The following is a 21083-nucleotide window of genomic DNA, read 5'->3' as shown; positions in this document are numbered from 1 at the left end:
ACTAAAATAATCTGATAACAAGAAGTTATTGGTAATTTACCATAAAACTTGTCAAGACATTTTCGTGCTATTTAAGAGAATATAAAGCGGTACAAGGATATTTTTGGAGATAGCTATTTTATGAGGTGTTATCGTGGCTCGTTGAACATAATGGCAACTAGCTATTTGAGAACGAACTATTCGAAATATTCCCGAATAAAAGACCTAGATACAAAGTGCACGCAGATTCTCTAAATAGTCCTCATTTATCACTCCAATGACTAGCCATATTCTTCACTGCTCGAGCTTGGAAAACCGGAGAGATTGCGCTTGATGAGTCAGTTGTTACGTAATTGGTTGTTGCACAGCATCACGGTATCTGCTTAAGTATAAAAGGAAAGAGTATAAAACTCCTTCGACATCAAATGAGACTACACTTGGGTTGCATATGTTCTAACAATTTGTACGCCTAATAAATAATATTATTTTCTAAAATTCAGTCTGATATTCTAAGAATATGTATATATTTTTTGCTTGTTTAATCGTTTTAAATAAATAAAGTTCTCGTCGAATGTCGAAACAGTGTTCTTGTGGCTGTTGTTCGAATACTTTTTACATTCGCTGCATTTCAGTCTCGCTTTCATCTCAACATACAAAAATTGTAGCTGTTCTAAGAAGATATTTAACATAAAATCGAGGCGGGAAATCATATTTTCATATTTTGTCCAAACTTGAAATTTTTCTCTACCGCGCAGAACAGTATAATTGTTATCATTTTGTTAGTCAGAAATGAGAAAGTATCGGTTTTGTTTCAATTACGGGATGCATTTAAATGTTCATGCTAATTAATTAACTGGAAACGCTATGATGGATCGAATGTATGTAATGAAGAACTTAATTGGTAAATCGAGTAGTTCTGAACTTTGAAGAACTTCGCGTTATGGAGTTTCCTCGGTGTAATATGTCTGCTTTTCGTCGTGTTCTCACTAACAATAAGTCTTTGAACGAGAGCAAATCTACTAGCTTCCGTTTAAAAGTTGCTAATGATTAAGATGTCTGCGACAGACATACGTAATATTTCATCTTCAAGAATACTTAAATTCAAGCGTTCAATCCAGCTTCCAACAATTTTTCAATCCACGAGTTTCATTTAATCTGCCCTGCATTTAACAGTTTCAGTACAATTGTTCTCTATTTACATTGAGATTATTAATATTCGCATTAATCCGACGTTCCTTTGCCAAAATTAGTCGCCATAACTACTTTTGGATTGAAATGCAAAAGCACGATTAAATTTCACTTTTAATATAGAATTTCCACTTCCTTAATTTCATCTGTAGTTCTCGTATCACATTCTTGTTCATTATCTGTTCCTGGTAATATGAATTCCTTAATATAAATTTCCACATTTGTATCATTATTCATCGTTCCATATTATATAAATTTCCCAACTCGTAGGTTACAACTTCAACGACTTAAAACCTGTATAAATTGTTTCGACGATTCGATCAACATCCTCAAATTTCACTCGTTAAATTCATTTCAACCTTTCATAATCCATTGTTACAAATATTTTCTTACTCTCTGAGGAAAAATTCCTCGTAACCTTCTTTTAGAGTACGTTCACGAACTAGTTGGGTCTCGTCTCGTCTCGTCTCGTCTCGTCTCGTCTCGCTGGAATTTGAACGATAACTGCTCCTTCGAGTTACATTGACGAAAGTGCCTACGAGAATGGCTCTAATCTTTGGTGTTGCCTCGTCCATGGAAAGCTTCTGCTCGCGAATAAGGAAAGGTACGTGCTCGATTCACGAGCCTCCCCTTTCTCGAGATGATACCTTCTTACAATCCTCTCCTCTATCGCGTTTACGATGCACCGTTATACTGTTCTTGCGAACGGTCGATTATTAAATTTTCCTCTCGTTCCCAGGACGCTTCGTGACTTCCATTCGATGGGATACGGTGGTTTTTATTAGGAATCTACTCGTTCGTCGAGGACAATATCGCTGTGTGTAGGTCAATTCGGGGTCACATGGATTTTTACAGCGAAAAGGATAGAATTTAGGATGATACAGCTGTAACGAGTAAAAGTGAAGCTTTTCTTCACGCTTGTGTGATGGTCAAGTAGAAAGAAAGAGAAATGTTGAACGGATTTTGGCACAGTAACTTTAGGCAATATTATCTAATTCGATATCTTTGGAAGAATTTAAAAGGAAATTAAAGAATGAGAAACTTCAGTTTATTGATATTCTTCTACAGTTAAGTATTTTATCCTATATTTTTCTTATTCTTTTAATATTCTTTGAGCCGCTCGTTCTCGACACAATGCAAAGCATCGTTACATTAACATACAAAAATTGCAATTAAAGAGCATACATTGACCAATTTACTAGTTTTTCAACGATCAGTCTATATGGCCAGTAAAACGAATCGTATTGTAATAAAAATTAGGTAAAAATGGTAATCCGAAAAATCCAAGTACGCCTACAGAGTAGAAATAGGGATAGCATTTTGTCAAGCCTAATACCGTCCCATTAGAAAATCCTTTTCCATCGATAATAAACGAGTCCCTTAACAAGCAGGCGATGTCCCACGGGAGTGATTTAGCTTTTACATTAACGACGCATTAACGAGGAGCCAGGACGATGCCAAAATCCCTCTCTGTTTCTCTCCCCCGTCCGTCGATTCGCCTCTAAATCAATTATGATAATTGGCCGGCAATAAATCGTTTATTACTTGAACGAATCGTTCGTCGTTGGAACGGAACGTCGATTTCGCCATGCAACCGAACGATCAAGACTTCCGGTTGCGCTTTTTTAATCAGCCGGAAAAATTGCGTTCCTAGCATCGCATCGTGCGAAATATTGGAAAATCAGCGAAACCGGAGCAACTGTTTTATTAATCTCATCTCTCCTACTGTTGCGGCAATTAGAGGGATTCGGCAATCAAACTGTTTTCCGGCACAAATTGTTCGGAAATAAATTGACACAGGGGAGTAGCACGATCGGTTAGGGGTGCGATCGATGGGTTGATTCTTTCTATGGTTTTTCTGCAATTGAAAGGTTTGCGGAAAATCGCGAGGGATGAAGGTGTGTATTATGTTCAGGCGGTCTTATTTAAGGATAGTTTTACGTGTTATCGTTTGAATTATTTTTTTGTGCGAGATAACAGGGACAAATATCGATAGTATTTTTTATACATAAATATTCACAGGAGATATTTCGATGGTATTTATTTAATTCATAAAATGAACATGGAAAAATTTTACTTAAATGGAGTTCGCTTTAGGATACGAATAATTTATTGCGTAGCTATGTATAATATATTTTTTCAATTTCACGAGCAATATATATCTCTAAATTATCTGTCCTTTTTTGAAATTCTATAATTCAGTTGGAAATATCAACGGAATTTAAATGCACTCTTCCTTCGTTATAATTTACTTCTCGTCGTGTTGCTTCTCTTACCTCAAAATAAATCTACTAGACAATCTATTACGCGAAACACGGCACAACTATAACCCTTCGTTGGCAAAACTAATTTAAAATCCATCGTCCAATTTCATCTTGAACAATCGAACCCTCTTCGGAGGAGAAAAAAAAAAAAAAAAAAGAATGGTCTCGAGTCTCAGCAGCTAGAACACGTTTATCCGACGCGAAACAAAAGCCACCCCCGGGCGTTCTCTCGCTTCTTTACCTTTTCCCCTCGCTTTAACCGGGCGCCCTCTTAGGTGGAAATTAAATTTTACATCTCGCTCGTGTCCAACTTTTCTCGTCGCTCCTCGTGGCGTTGTCGGGCGTTAAGAGAAGAAACGAAACTTTCTCGTACCTTCTCCATCGGTTCTCGAGTGTATCCAGGCTTCGCGAGAATTTTTCTACGGGTCTTCCAACCTTTTCAGCCGCTGGCGAGCCATTGAATTATGTATACGGAATAAATAAAGCCGGTTGAACGAAATTGGACGCGGCACACGCGTGGTTCCAGGCCCAAGGGCAATTTGAATTTTCCCGCCCCTTCGCGACCAGCTTTCGCGGAATTTTACTGTGCTGCCGAGTAGAAAACAGCTGTTGCAAATGTTGTACGAATCAATGTGTAAAGAACGTATGATTCGCGTCTGATGAAAATCGAATTACGAAGGGATGGAAAATATGTTGTAATTAGGCGAGGGAAGTTTCAAAATTAAGGGTGTTTAATATATTCGAGATTGGAGGGCTGTCAGCCTCTTGCACGGTAATTCCAGCAATAATATCGACGGATTGGCAAGTGACAAGTTGCAGATCGTATTGTAAATTTATGTTACATAGACGGAGTACCAATTTGATTTACAATTTCACAGATGAATATGTTTTATGTTTTATTTAAAACGACAACAACAAGGATTCTGTGATTCAGCATTTTTGAAAGTATAGGAGGAACACCGAAGAAAGAAAATTGTGGTACTTGCAGTGCTAAGTTCAAAGCATTTTCTCGAAATTCGAAGGAATTTTACGAGGAACCTGCTTACGAAATCGCATGCCTAAGTATTATAGCCGTTCCTAGCGAGAGAATTTTAAGGAAAAGAGTCACGTCAGACGCGAATTTTGCTGGAAGAAACGCAAGACGAGGAAAGAAATTTTTGTTAAGCACAGTTTCCGGATAGTTCTCATTTTTCCAACGAAAAATTTTCAACGGCCGCGTATTACGGGCGAGTCTCGCGTACCCAACTTGCAGACACCGTGTTCCAGTTTTTAGAAATTCACGATATTGGTTCGCCGTCTGGACCGTAGCACTTTCCTTTTGGCAAATATCATGTTTTCTCGCAATTTTCTGCTCGTTAACCGTGGCCCATTCACGCCTCTCGTAATGTCGCGAATTTTCAAACAGACATACCGCTATATCTCACAGAACGCCGCATTATGATCTGTCCAGGGAATCGTTATTCCCTATGATGATCCGTTTTCCAACGATTCATAAGTAATCTGGAATGTTTGAAAGTCTAATATTTTGTTACAGAAGTTGGAAAATTTATAGTTTGGCTCCAGATTTCTATGTAAATTTATACTTTTATGAATGCAAGTAAAGAAATGCAGCTTGGATAGTTTTATCCAATAAATATCACAGTGAATACCGTACATTGCGTATTTTATCCATTTCTTTGTATCGTGTGTATTGCACGAGCGTGCAATTTCACATAAATGCACGAACATCCGCGTACAAATGAATATGAATAATCTTTTTGTTAATAATTTGGAAACGGGTTATCTTTCGCTTTAATTGAATTTCGAGTGGAGTTTAATCGTTACGCGACTGATTATTTCTTTGATCATTTTTGAAGCTGGATCTTGTTTAAGGATTTGTTATTTGTACAGTGTTTGGTATTATTTTTCATTGTCCTTTGTTAATCGTAGACGGAATTTAATTTAGCAGCAATCCAGACCTGACAAATAGATAACGCTGTATAACGTCATGCGAACGTTGAATACGCATTCGTTTAAAAAGTATTGTTTTATTTGCTTAACACATTGTACCGTAAAATGATAGAAGTTATGATTAAAATTTAATCGATATGCGAATCAACTACCATCTCGTTTCCTTCAGCAAACAAAATTTGTTAACCTACACGGGAAAGCTCAATGTTAGCGTAGTTAAGATTTTTATTGAAATTGGATATCTGCTTTGAGAGATTTAATGGAAATCCAAACGAACATATTATGAAAGTACGTACTAACTTAACGTCAGTCGAATCGAATGCGAGGTCCGACTAAAATCTAGCCTGAACTAATCCACGTGAAATCTTACCTGAGATCTAACTTAGGTGAGTTCTAATCTACACCTGATCCAGATCTAACCCACCCTAATCCAGTACAAGTTACACACACCCAAGTAAAACCTAATCCGGCTCTGCGGAAACTCTAAATAATATCCGAGTTGCTCTAATTCCAACTTTTGTCTAAGATTTATCACTGCTTTCTCTACGTACTCTAAAACCAAGAAAGCAAATAAAATATCAAATTTGCAGAAATAAGGAGACAGCAACACCATCCGATATAAATTAAGCTGTTGAAGTTGAATTTTCTACGACAACCGGAACGTCAAATTCGATTTTACAAATGCTGAGTTTCTTCTCTATAGATTGGACAATAATTTCCGCAGATACTAAAGAGAATATTTATTAATGCTAGAATTACTATTATGATTACGTACTATATGGCAAAATAGAATAAGACGATATAAAGTATTGTACGATAATAGTTCGTATTACAATTCGAAACTTAAGTTCGAAAAGAAGTAGGAAGATCTCTTTTTAACTAAAAAGAAATCTCTCAGGAGCTTCGTTTAATATTATTATAAAGATCGTAGACAAAATAAGAGGCGTTTGCGATTCTCAGTGTATGCTTTTTCTAACTTTAACTAGAAATTGAAGTCCAGAATAGGCGCTGAGCGATGCTACGAAACGGCGATGGCGCGTAAATCTTTTGCAATGCTTTCCAATAAATATTGGGTTGGCAACTAAGTGATTGCGGATTTTGTCATTACCACCTAATGACAAAATCCGCAACTACTTAGTTGCCAACCCAATACAACCATCCAAGAAATGTTTCAAAATCTTAGACGTAGACCGATTTGATATTGCTAGAAGACAGGAAATAATAGGCGGATATTGCAATTTGTTGCTCGGGAAAACTAAATCGTCAGAACTAAACCGCGGATCCTGGTGGCTCGTTACACCCGGTTATCGACGTCCGTGAGCCAAGTTGCGCGATCCAGAAACGTCGCTCGAAGTGGCGTCGTTACGGCGACTGGAATAATGAAGGAAACACTGCATTGCCACCATCTTCCTGGATATCGAATATTGCTCTTAAATTTATCGAGTAGACGGTTCCCTTTGCTTCGATTAAATCGCTCGTAAAATTGATCTTTATATTTTTGGAATTTGCAGTAAATTGAATCGATGCGAGCAGAGTGGTAAGTTGGGCGGCAAATAACGGTAATTATATGGGTTGTTTTATGGCGCGTTTGGGAGTAATTAGCTGATGAAATTGCTTCGCTTAATGTATAGCGTAATTCGCGTTGTCCGTAGAAAAATTCCATACGCAATGGGATTCTGTCATACTTGTGAAAGATTACGCGTGAAAGTTAATACGCACCGAATTATTGTCGAAACCTCAATCAACGGTGGAGTGTGTAGAATGGCAAAAAGCAAAATTAAACGAGCAAAAGGAGAAAAAGGGAAGAAGGAGGAAAGAAGCGAAGGGAGAAAAACGTACACGTTCCATCGATCTTCTTCTCGCGTAGACAACCCTCTTAAGCCTCATCCTTGGAAATTCGCGATGAGTTTTGCAAGCAAAGGGAACTCGAGGGGAAGAAAACAAAGGGCCAGAAAGAAGCGTGCACACGGGCGACCAAGTTCTCTGGGGAGGAATTCGTAGCAGAGAAGTAAAGCTGCCCCAGAGTGGTGGGCTAGCCGCGTTCCCTTGAATTACTGGCGTCTCAGCGCCCAGGGAAAAATACAACCCGACCAGGGATCGCGTAAATACCGAATGAGACTCGAAACTACGAATGAACAACGAACTTTTTTTACTCGGTTTCGTTTGTACGATGCGCGTACGATAACCCCGCGGTGTCCTTTCGTAACTTACGTTTAAAGATTTTAGGGAAGCTTCCGATTTTTTTTTTCCAACTTTCTTCACTTGCAACAGAGCAGCGGTTACGTTTGAACGATCTTCTGAATTTATGGCGGATACATCGTAGAATAAATTGGCTTTTGAGTGTCGTACTTTCGATCCTCTTCGGAAATTTTCAACGAGTTTTTTCTTCCGAGATTTTACCGATTTCCTCTTGGAATTTATTCTGTTTGACGATATTAAAAGTTTATCGCAAATTCTTCGTAAATTCTTCGTCTCTTTGTCTTTTTGAGGTAGAGAGAGACAAAATTTCAGTGGGAAAAGAAGGGAGGCAGGAGACAAACGAATATGTAATTTACTATTGTTATTATTATCGCTGCGCCTGTTACAACAAACATCGTTCCAAATCTTTTTTATAATACAAAACACACGTTACAATCCCCGATAAATTGGATCACGCCGAACCAACGTGATTCACGCGGATAACGGCGACATCGCATCACAGAGGAGGATCGTTGGCTGACATTTTGCAAGCATAATCGAGGGAAAATCCATCGAACTGTCGGAGTACCGACATTGTGCGCGACACGCTTTGCCTAAATGCGATTTTCTATTGTTACCAGTCCGCGTATTGTCCGTTATTTAATTACAGAAAATTAGCAACGACAAATGACCGGCTCATTAATGTGCAATCCAGTGATATTTGATAATCCCTTCGCGTTTGAGCAACCTGTGTTTGTTATAGATACAGTACAGCGAAACGTTGCCAATGATTCGTTCGTGGCTGACGATGATTACTCTAGCGAATTTGCATCCTTCGATACAATCCTGGCTTTTTCTACATAAAGTAACGTGTATTACATTACAGAAATTATTATCAAAAAGATATTATATGTTGATGACTAGACGAATTAATCTATGAATAATATGTTACGAACAGAGTATTATAAATGAAAAATGTTTGGTAAAGAATCGTTACTGCAATGAATAAAGATTCATTATTATAAAATTGGAAAAATAAGTCGCTCGCACCGGTGCAAGTTTAAAATTGATCGCATCGAACGATAATGCGAAGGAAGCGTATCAGCAAAGAACGTGTCTTCCGATTCAGGCAACGTGATCAACCGATCGACTTCCGGTAATTTATGAGATGTCGAGAGTCGCGAGCATTCACGATTAAAGCGATCGACGCTCATTGGTCGTTTAATATTTATAACATAATCGGATTAATCGGTGAATAAATGTTGGCGGCACGATATTATTGATAAAGTCGGGAGGAGGTGGATATAAATTAACGGTGTCAGCCGGCAGCAGATAAAATTGTAAAGTAGCTTAATTCCGTCGTTGCAAATTACCGTCATCCGGATCGCTGCGATCGATGGGAAAAAATCGTGTTGTCGCAAATCAATTTTGCTTCGTTTAGTAATTCGTGTGAACAACGTTTTACATATTGAAAAATAAAAGGACGACGACAAGTGGATAAAAAATGAAAGCGACATGAAAATTAACAGGGGAAATTATTTATAAAATTGCGAGCTATTGCACCGATATAACTGTAGAACGTAATTGTAAAAGATATGAGAATCGCGATCGTACGTCTGTTCCATCTTTTTCTCTTTTTTTAATAGATTCTTGGAAATTAAACCAGACAACAGGGGAGAACGAAAAACAAAGTAGATTTTAGAGTGGAAAATGTGTATGGAAATATTTACGCCCTTTTATCGCGAAACAACGATCTGATGATACGTGTTGCTTGTTTGCGTTGTTAATATTTCATGGTGGAACACGAAAATTCGTCTGGTTGCTACAGGAAAGAAAAAAAAAAAAAAAGATAGAAAAATATAGAAAAGGAGAAAGTTGAGAGAATGTGAAAATCCCGGAATTCTGATTTTATATACAAACTTATAAAACTTACGAATTTGTAAACTTGCATGGTTACTTTTCCAAGTTCGATAAACTCATTGTATAATTTGTAAACACATCTTGATACATGTACGAATAAAATATGTCAATTTTAGTCCTTCCTTTGGGAAGGAGTTGAAAAATTAATGACAGGATAATCTAAATTGCATACGGAGAGAGGTTGAAGCTTATGTTCTATTTATTGAATACACGCGCATGCTCGAATCAGCAGCACTGGCACTCTTAATTAATTAACCGATCGAGTTCACGTGCGCAGCGGAAATGCCAATTAGTGTCCTCTCGTTTCTACGATTTCGTCCAATTGAAATTGCTCGGCGATCCCTTATTACGCGAATTTAGTTGAATTATTTTTTGCGAAAGTACGACGTTTCGGTTACATTGGATTTGCTTCGTTCCGCCGATATTTTGATTCTATTAAGGTAAAATTCACGTTATTAGAGGTTAATCCACGTTATAGCAAATTCTTGTCAACGTTAATACGCCAGTTTTGTCGCGCTTTATGCGCTTTATGTGCTTTATTCGTTTTGCTAATGTCACGACTATTTTTCGTAGTAATCCCCCGTTTCTTTATACCGAAATTACTCTATTTGTCTCGTCGAAATATCGCATAATTTCTGTGGTTTCCATTTGCACCACGACTACTTCATTTTCTTTCCCGTAATTTTATTAATTCAGCCAACGATACGTTCTTTTAATCATATTTCGTATATTTTATCGGTCTCGTTGGTATTTTCCACGATTTCCGTGGCAAATTCTTTTTGGCAAAGGTACACACTTTCGTTTACACTGAGTTTGCTTTATTGGTTTCTCGTGTATCTTCTGTGACTTTTGTGGTGGATCCTTCTTGGCAGAGATGCACTGCTCCCTTCGTACTAAGTTTACAGTATTGGTTTCGTCAGTATCATCTGTGATGCTCGTGGGAAATTTCTTTTACCGGTTACTGTTTCCAAAAAAAAAAAAAAAAAATACTGCTGTAAATGTATAGCTGCAGGTTTTGAGAACTCTTTACCCGTGTAATATTAATTCATCGTTTAAAAGTGAAATTTATTCAATCTTTGTCGAGATAATCTTAATAATCAAAAGAAACACGATGGATTTACAAAAATCAACTTGTGTATTCTTCGTTTCAGGTATTGAAAACTACGAGTCTCTTACAAACATACGTGAAAAACGAAATAGCATAAGAACTGTAAGTAACAACTTTATTATTTAAAGAACAGTTACAGTCTACCATTTTTATCACCTTCAAAATTCAATCTTGAAAATGGCACACAAATCCTTCACGAGCTTGAAATTCTACCATCAATCAATCCATAACCCTTTTCGATACTAATGGCAAAACGATAAATAATCGAAAAATCAAAACTTACCCTGACATGTTTTCTGGGCGAACCTCGAATAACGCGAAATTCTAACAACCTTTCAATTTAACCAAACTTTCGGAAAACCTCCCAAAGGAAAGAGAAAAATCCATTGAAAATTAGAATCACCTTAGCAATGATGGTCGATCGGGCAACGACAATTATTGGACGGGTTTGCTCGACTGTGGCAACACACTCGAGCGAAACACGAGACGGGCCGGATGAGCGGCGTTAACCGGATAACGCGGAAAATTGAAAGGATGAGTTATTGACAGAGGTGGTCGCTAGCTCCGTTTCCCGCTACCACCTTTACCGCCGTGGAAATATGTGACATGATGTTCTATTACTTTTTAACGCGCTACTAACCGTGGATCATCGTTGACCTGTGCTCCATTCACCGGAAACCAGCCGTTTCTCCGGACGATCGCGCGCTTTTTCGCGCCTAGATGCCCGTCACCAAGATACAGATGGATTCGATCGCGTCAATGATCGTTCCAACGTTTTGTTCTTGATGGAAGGGACGGACATTTCTACAGTGATTTATTCCCTCTCTGAATTTTCGGGAAATATATGTGCGCCCAGAAGATAGTTTAGGCGAGCATTTGATTTATGCACCGACAAATATATCCAGTTCTTACAATGCGAATTACTTTCGTGGGAAATTTGCGTTTCGTTCTTCTGCTTTTAGTTTTTGCAGTTTCATGTTAAGAGTAAGAAGTTTCTGTACATTGTCAGAATCATGATCCTTTCTGGAATTTCTCTTTCAACAACGAGTAGAGTAACGCGATAATGCAGATTATAATGCATTTCAATTCGAATAAATAAAATAAATATCATTTTATAAACGAGATATAAAATTTCATTTGCAACGTAATTCTATGTTTCAACAAGCTTCTATGCTGTCGTGTCTTGAAAAATGTTTCATTCCGTTATAGAAATATTTACAAAATTGTGTGAGATATTGTTTGTTTGAAGGAAATAATATTTTTGTAATTTACGTGATATTTTACGAGTGGAATGTTTATAATATTGTTCTGCTTTTGTATTCTTTTTTTTTTTTTTTTTTGTAATATTACGGAAGTGAAATTTTAAGTTGAGATCTTAAGGGATTAACGAGCATGATTTAATCAAGCTTTTTTGTTAGAGGAGCAGGTTTTCAGGTTGCGAATGAAGAGATATTATGAATAAAATATTATAGTATTTTGTAGCTTAGGTTATTGTTATTATTACGTAACGCAATACAATTGTAGATATTAATTATTCATCAGAAAATCGTTACAAAATTGGTAATAAATTAATAACAATATATGTGTATGTTTACAGATACAATAGAATCTGTTTATGCAAACTACATTGCAGATAATTAATTTACAATAATTTTGGTAGTAATATCGACAAAGAGGAAATATAAATATTTTATGTATTACAATATTACAGTAATACGTAACACGAACTATAAACTGGGGTTGTACGTGTGTGACCTTATGCATAACACAAATTCCAGCGAATCAAAAACTCATAGTTTATGGATCAAACTTTCCCAACTACCTGTCGTAAATCATACGAAAGCAGCGCAGGGCCTAACAAACACACAGCATTTTAATGAAAAATGTAATTTTCAATTTTTTTCTTCAGTCGATTCATATTATTCCTTGATCGATTCATATTATTATGCAATAACAACGCAAAGCTAATTACAACTACAAAGCAACGTAAAAAGTACTTTATTTACGATTTTTAACAATATGTGCATTTTATGTTAAAATTGTCGAATCTACGAATTTCGTGGCTGTCTAATTTCTAAATTATTAAATCTCTGGATATACAGCATATTGAACATTCAGGTGTTCAAATATTAAAATCTTGAAATATTCAAATAATCTGATCCTGAAATCTTCAAGCTGCTGAATACACGAATTTCCAAACTCTTAAATATTCAAATTTTCATTACCTTCGGTTCTGTAACGCTACATTTACGCAACATTAGCGCATAAAATGTTACCTCTCAGCCCTTAATGATCCTAATTGGCCTGAACGATCCTTGAAAATACGTCGTTTCCAGCACACGTACTCATATGTATAAATATGCATAGCAAAATGGAAAAATTTCCAGTTGCAAACGAGAAAAGACGAGGTAGGAGAAGAAGGAGGAGCGGTCGTTTGGTCCAGCTTCACTGGCAAGAAATCGCGATGGATGGATGAAAAAGAGGCAGAGTTCCACCACCGTGGAACAGCGAGAGCGATCGCGAATTTCGCCGATTTTCTCGGGCATAAATCCACCGCGTTTTTTACAACGACGACTCGCGCTTTTTAATAAAACCATTCGACCACTGGTCCACCTGATGAAATATCGTCTCCAGCCCGGGTTCTCAGCCTACGCGTTCTCGGTTACCCCCTTCTTCCGCTCACCCACCTGCGTACCAACGCCAACACACACCCGATGCATCGCCCGACCTCTTTCCGATTCGCTGCTTCCTGGTAAAATTGCAATTTTAGAGTGTTCGATTGTCGCTAGATCTGTTTGTAAATACAGCGCTGGATGGAAGGAAGTTTTACGCCATTCTGCATACAATCGGTCAAATTTTAATGAAGACGATATTGAACGATCAAAACACAATACATAATCAAAATAAATAATGGAAAATATCCAGTTTCTATCGTGAATGGCACGTCGGTAGATAATAAAAATGTGGGAGTAAATATATTGTACATATGTCAACGTCAGAAATATTCAACTTTGAATATAAATTAAGAAAGAAACATGTGAATAAAGATATTGATACGCTATACGCAAACGATGGTTCATTGGCGATCATTTAAAGTATGTAACGTTTAATATAAACGATACAATATTGAATAATCGAAACGAAATATTATACAGAAGCATCAGAAAATTATATTACATTTAAGAGATAGCACGACCCAAACGATTTTTTTATTCCAGTTATCACATTAAATATCTCCACTTTTTTCATTCTGCAAGCTAAAAGTTAGCGCAGTCACCCTTCCAATTTTCACTCCTTCATCCCGTAGAATCACGAATTTCGCGAGGTTCAGCCGGATTTTCATGCTATCCCGCGTGTGTTCGTCTTTCACGCGAGCTCGAACGATCAAGCTCGGGCACGGGGCTCAGACCTCGTAATTTCCGCGGAATCGCAATTTTCCCTCGCGCCGGAAACGTTTAAATCCCTCCGTCCCGCCCATTAATGCCATACGTTCTTTCAGACTCGTTATGAATATTCTCACCTGCGCGCACGTGCGACCGCGTTTCCATAGAGCGAAAAGACAGGCGGAAAAGAAAAAAATCAACATAACGAAAGGAAAGAATAGAAAAAGTTGAAAAAAAGAAGGTGGAAGCACGCGTCGTGACGCCTGGACGTCGCGAATTTTAATTCGTCTCGCTCGTATTTATCGCGTCGCGCGTGGCCTCGCGTTTGTCGTCCCGAATTGCGGATATGTTAATTTTCTTGGCGAGATCTGCTCCGTTTTTTTTCTTCTGTTTTAGCTGTACTTTATTTAACACATTTTCTGTTTTTAACGTATAAAATTAGGTTTTACAATAAAATTACGTTATTACATGAAAACACTGCTAATGATAATTACGCTTATAAATACATGAAATTGCAACACGTTTTTCTCCACGTATAATAATAAAACAGTTATTTGCTTAATCGTTAAAATTATTTTAATATTACAACTATTGACAATCTTCGTATCAAACCGTACTTTTATTAGATATTTGAGTAATAAAGAATTTCTGAAAAGATCTAGAAAGAAAGATCTATTTTGCAAGTAACAATATATGTATACTCTATATCGTAAAATAGAATGTTATAGGAAAATTGTAGAAGAAAACTCTTATTAATACGTAATTTAGTTTGGAAAAAACACTTGAATACAATGAAACACTTTAATTAGAAATAGCTACGGTATTATTATTTTGCCAGTTTAGTCGATTCTTATGATGTTTGTGTTATCATATTTATTTTATGTTTTGATTGTGATCGTTTAAATCACGAATCTGCAAACGAACTAAAATATCCTATACGAACGTTTGCCTCGCACCAGATGACCATTTTTCCTTTTTAATTTCATATGAAACGTTCGTTGTCATAAATATATTTCAATATGAATTTCGTAGTCCATATATTCGTACTCATGACAAATGCCTGCGGCAACCAGTAAATTGCTACTACAAAAGCGTTAATATTCTCTTTGTTCGGTTGTCTTTCGACACGCTGAATAATTAGCATGATTACGTGACTTCGATCAGAATAAAAAAAAAAGAAAAAAAGGATAAAATACAATGTATGATTACTTTTTAAGATCTTCGAGATAATGAGGGGATGTTGCAAGTAGAAATTATTAGCACGTTAATGGATTGAAATCGCGGCCAATGAATTCTTTCCCTTTTTTGAATTATTTATCAACGTTTCTAGAATTCTGTTTCCATGGAGAACATGTGAAAGAATCGTTTTCTTTATTTTCTATTACTATTTCAGACCATATCTATATATATAGTCCTTCGAAATCGATAGTTTTATTGTTTAATAAGTGGAATATATCTCGGTAATCTCTTCCTTTTTAATTTTCTTCACATTTTATTTTTTATAAGTTGCAAAGATTATATGGTTCAGTTCTCCGAAATCTTCAAATAATATTATGTTGAACGTTAAACAGCTTATTTGCTAGTTGGTTGAAGTTGCATAGGAAATTGAGACGGAACCTAAGCTTAGAGTATCATCGTTGTTATACTAAATTTGTCATGCAATATTCATTGTTTTAATTTACATACATTAGCGTCTCTATTGTCAGAATGCCATTTAACCGAACGATCGATTATTGGATCACGGTTTAATGGAAAATTTCGGAGTGGTAAGGAAACTGGGAGGAATTGTTACGTTTTTATTTATAGCGTTTGTTCATGTTGAATACATTAACAAATCGATTATCTTCTTTCGCAGCAGGGCAAAGATACGTAATTATTCAAACAGGGTGTGTCATAATTGCATCGAATAATCAAAATTCTATTACAGTTCACGTTTGATGTTACGCGTGCGTGTCTATAAATTAATAATTAATTAAACGCAGTGCATGTACTTGGGTAAAATTCATCTGAAATTTTCTCAAATTTTCAAACAATCTGCAAAGTCTATTTCTCTTACCAATAATTAATTAAAAATAATTTCTCTCGTACACTGAAATAAAAATTCGATTCTGAATGGGCCAACAGGAACAAAGAAAGGGATGTTCTCCTTATCGAAACTGAAAAATTAAAAGTTCCCACCCTCTTACGTATTTGGTGTAAGAGAAACGATATAATTCTAGAGACAGTAAGTAGCATTTTCCATTATCGACGAACAAAAGAAGAAGGAAAAGCGAGGAAAAAGATGGAAATATATATATATATATACATCGGATGGTCAAGTAGAATGGGACATTCCGGTAATTAAACGTAGCAGATGGTGAGCGAATAGGCGCAGCAGCATGAGCGAGAGGAAGCTTTCGAAAAAACGCTGGGGTTCAGCCTCCGGTAGCCCAGTTGAATTTAAATTCCTTATCGATCGCTCGATCCAGACCCGGGGATCGTTTATTTTTATCTGGTTCGTAGCGTATTGCTGATTGCACGATTTCGACGCTCGAATTTCTATCGAATTCGCAACTTGTTGATTCATTTATAGGATTTGGCAATCGCCGCTATGCCACGCCAACTTTGCACATCATACCTTTTGGCAACGACCCGATGCAACGATTGCGCAACGAGAAACGCTACAATTTTCCATACCACAATTTTTTTCTTTTTTTTTTTTTTTTTAATCATTCGATTGTTTTTCTTCCGAGGATGAACTTTTTCACTGGGAGATAAAATACGAAATACGAAATATTTGAGTGATCCTTTTTGTGGGTGGTGAGAGTGTTATGTAAATTCCATACAATTGGTTTGGATTTTTTCCCCTTTTCGTTTTAACCGACGTGAATAGCGATTTTTTTCATCTTCCTCTCGACTCTGTTGTAGCAATATAGTTATTAAAGGTGCGAGATACTGTAGGATTAAATTGGTTATGTGTCTTTTTTTATCGTGAGAAACCGTAGTATCTCGTATTTCTTTATCTCTGACAAATTTCTTTTATTCGGTAGATGTAATCGTTCTTGCAACGACAGGTAAAATACAGTATCTTAATCGATGAGAAAATATTTTGATTATTTTTAACAACATTTATAACAGTATAGACTTGTTATTGATTTTACGGAATTGTTAGATGCATTCGTAAATTATTAATTCTTCCCAATGTGAATGAACCTTTGTACGAATAATCTTTTGTAAGGGAAAATGGGCCGTGTATAGTCAGACGCGCCGTGCAACGTGCGTACTCATTTTCCTATATGATTGTCATTTTAGTAGTATTCTTGCATCCTGAATCCAACTACGAAATCTATAATTCCTTTGAGAGCTCCATTATTATTAAGAAGACCTTGTAAAAAAGAAAAAAGAAACATTAAAATATTGCACAAAACTTATATTTCTTACTAGAATTTCCTATAATATCAAAATCATACTCATCACCAGTGTATATTTTCAAATTATAATCCAAATAATTCGACCTACCTCTCGATTTTCCATAAGAAGACAATACTCAAAACACGATATAATTTATTCAACAGAATCAATTTCATCGACGATTTGTCGGTCAATCAATTCATGATCTATCATTGCCTCTAATAATTTCGCGTCTGCCCAAAAACAATATCACTTTTTCTCATTTCGACGGCCAGACAGACATCACGAGTTTTCATTTCAACCCTAACCAGCCTCCGTAGCTTCGTCCACTTACATCTGCAATCCGAATTCAATAAGCGGCCTGGCAAAAGGACGACTTCGACGATCGATCAACGGACCAACGAAAACGTAATGAAATACCTTTCGGATCTTAAATTCGGCTCGCGTCCGTGTCCGTCAGATACCATCGGTATTTTTTCCTCCTTCTTTTTCCTTTTCCTCGAAAGAAGAAGAAACTTCGACGGGAACAATTTGCGATAGCATGGGTAAACTGGTTGGTTTTTTGGCGTTTCTTCAGAAAAGAGAAGAGATATGGGGAAAATGGAAAATAGGATGTGGCGGAGTAGCGGAAAAAAATTGTTGAAAAGAAAGTGACGATGCCGGGGATTGGAAATGAGAAAGGAAAGAAGAAAAAGATTAGGTGCAAAGAAAGCAGATATTGAAATAGGGGAGGGGAGAATGGAGATAGGAGAGAAATGAAACACAGGAAGATAATAGAAAAGGTAGGAATTGGAAGTTTCAAGATGATGAAAGTGGCGTAAAAGAATTTTTAAGCAGAAAGAAGTAGACGAGGAAAAAGCGCGGGAGAGGAGATTGGAACAGAAAAGGTGGAAATTAAGAAAAAAGCTAATTGCAAGAAAGAGGAAGATCGAAACGGAAGAAGTGGACATTTAAAAAGAACTAATTGTAAGAAAGAAGAATGTTAAATCGGAGAATTCTCGAACTGAAAATTCGGAACAAAGACGAGTGGAAAAAGGTGAAGAAAAATATGGTGAATTATAAAATTAAGAAGAATGGAGAATACAGGGGAAGGGGAAAAAGGGAGAAAAGAAGATAATGAAAGGAAACGAAGACAGAGAGGTAGAATGGGATAGTGTGGGAATGTTAATTGAATATTAAAAGGTAAAAAGAGTATAGAAGGGAGGGAAGCGTAAAATAGCGGCGGGGAAAAAAGGAAACGGAAGAATGAAACATAGCGATAGTGAAAAATAGAGAAGGTGGATGGGAGAAGAGTAGGAATTCGCGAGCAAGTCGGAAAAGAGAGCAAGCGAAATAACGAAAAACGGTATTTCCGGAGAGAAAGTGAAATAATAGCGAAATAGTAAAAAATGGCGAAGGCGAAGAGAAATACTAAAACTATGAAAGCATCGAAGTCAGATAAATGAAACACGAGGAAAAAGCATGTCTGAAGCAGAACATATTAAAACGGATTAAACCGTGAAAGAGCAACCAAGACGAAATAATAAAATCGAATAAAGAACTAAACGTAAGAAGAAACGAAAGTATTGAAAAGAAAGAATGAAAATTGGAGAACGCGACGAAGGAAAGATATAGGAAATAGAAAATATTTCGATATTAGAAATAGAATTAAAAAATAGAAAATATCGAAGAAATTTCTACTGGAGAAAGAAGAAACGAAGCGACGAATGGAAAACGGAAAACAGAAAAAACGTAACAGAAAAAATTACAATTAAGAAAAGAAGGATGGGAACGAAGATGAATTCTAAAACGAAGGAAGATAAGAAACGTCGGCCGAATGTGTGCCGCACGTTCGGATATAAAAGCGAGCCGGGTCATAGCAAGTAATGGTAGCTCGTAAAGTTCATATACGTGGAGACAGACGGACCGTGATTCAACGAATATGTCTTTCTTATTATCGCTTAAGGATCGAACGTGGTTCACGAAATGTCCTAGATTCATCCAAGCGCAACCTTCGTATCGTCAATTTCTTCCAGCAGAAAATTTCGGGAAAGAAAAGACGTCACGACGTTAGATACACGGTGACGTTCTTCCCTCGCTTTCATTTTTAGATTTATGATACTATTTTTCCTTCTTTTTTTTTTCCTCTTATTTTTGAAACGTATAGCGAACAACCGATCCGTTACATTCCCAGCCAAGATTTCTCCTAATATTTGTCTTTTATACGAAGCCGGATTAGGTAACGAACTTCTCGTCTCTCGAAGAGTCAAGAAATCTTCAGATTTCTTGTAATCGACAAAACATACGGTTCTATTTATCTCTGGATTTCAGTTCGACTAACCGACTAGTTACTTAAGTCCGGAGAATCGGATCTTGTTGACGTACTCGAAATGGTTGTTAATATTTAATTTTTTAAGTTAAATATCGTTCTATCTTCTACTTGAAAATTATTTCTCCTCGATTCGTTATTTAAACCGAAACGCTAGCTATATTTTGTATATTCCAATTGGCAGACTTTTGTTAATTTTTCGCTGCTGTTCTTCTAAATGATGTAACTTCTCGATGAATCGTTCATGATTTTCACATAAATATAACGGGATTTCATTGAGAAGATCACCACATATTTAATATATACTTATCAGCAAATATTTAATACGAATCGTCAAAGTAGATATTTCAAGGAAATTCTGTCGGAAACGAACGTATACATTTTTTATACAATCAATATCCTACATATTTTAAACGTGTACTCTACGACGACAAACTATCATTGTTCCTCCTTACCAGCCGTTGGCTTTTAACATTTATTTCGTTCTTTATAGTTACTCGGGAAGATTAATTTTACAACTCGTCCATATCCATTTTCTATGATATCAAAGCGCCATTAATCTTCCACCAGTGGCTCTTGCGCTACGAAAATGGACCGTGTCCATTTTCTGTGATACCAACCTACCATTAGGTTTCTGCAACACATCAACCGGAAATCTATTTCTCCCAATAGCTATTCTCGACGTACACGTCTTTCCATCCTCTTTCCCCTGGACGAGAGTTCTTAATCTTGGAACTGACGTCATTCGGCGTTCGTTCGATTATTCATCGACGCGCCTGCTCCAAGTTATCCACGAGGATCAGCTTTTATCTTCTTTCCCTTTAAACATCGTGAAACATTTTCTAAACGTCTGATAATTGGAAAATTACACGGAACGTACGGTATTTAAAATATTCATAAAACAGAAAAAAATATCCGAAATTATACGAGGTCAAAACAATTTATTAATATTTTATAATATTAACTTTGATCAAGACTCAAATAAACGCTTGAATCTTCGGAAAGCTGATCCAGCAAATATTTCAAAGCGTACGTACGTTAAACTACGTTTATATCTATGTCGTATGCGTTACATAAAACTAATATTTGGCCAATATAGCGAGTCTCATGACCGTGAGAAAATGAAATTTCAAGATGATTCAAGATTCGCATAACGCGCATAATATATATCTACAAGTGCTGCGATACTTTCGCGAGCCTGTGTATCCGATAAATCCAGAACATAAATATATATGAAATATAATAATGCAACAACACGTCGTTGGTACCGTTCGATAGCCTCGTACTATCAACCTCCGTATATCGATATCCCTTTTCACGAACATTATTCTCTAAACTCTAGCCGTACACTACGGCCGAGAAATTACGAACTTTCACGATCGACGTCCCGTCGAAATTGACTTTATCGATAAGTC

General features: G+C 36.6%; 1 protein-coding gene across 7 annotated transcripts in view; it reads left to right on the top strand.

Annotated features, from left to right (window-relative positions):
* LOC122577925 (protein rhomboid) overlaps window positions 1-21083 on the top strand; it is a 171570-nt gene that overhangs the window by 72544 nt on the left and 77943 nt on the right. For 3 of the 7 annotated variants that reach the window (XM_043749633.1, XM_043749632.1, XM_043749634.1), the window contains exon 2: window positions 10631-10689. The exons of the other annotated variants lie outside the window; for them this stretch is intronic. The gene's annotated coding sequence lies outside the window, so the exon portion shown is untranslated. The remainder of the gene's footprint in view (window positions 1-10630; window positions 10690-21083) is intronic. 7 annotated transcript variants of the gene reach the window in all.

This window comes from Bombus pyrosoma, linkage group LG3, assembly GCF_014825855.1.
Source record: "Bombus pyrosoma isolate SC7728 linkage group LG3, ASM1482585v1, whole genome shotgun sequence".
Lineage (NCBI taxonomy): Eukaryota > Metazoa > Arthropoda > Insecta > Hymenoptera > Apidae > Bombus > Bombus pyrosoma.
Note: the sequence above shows the minus strand (reverse complement) of the source record. Positions and strands in the feature narration are given on the sequence as shown.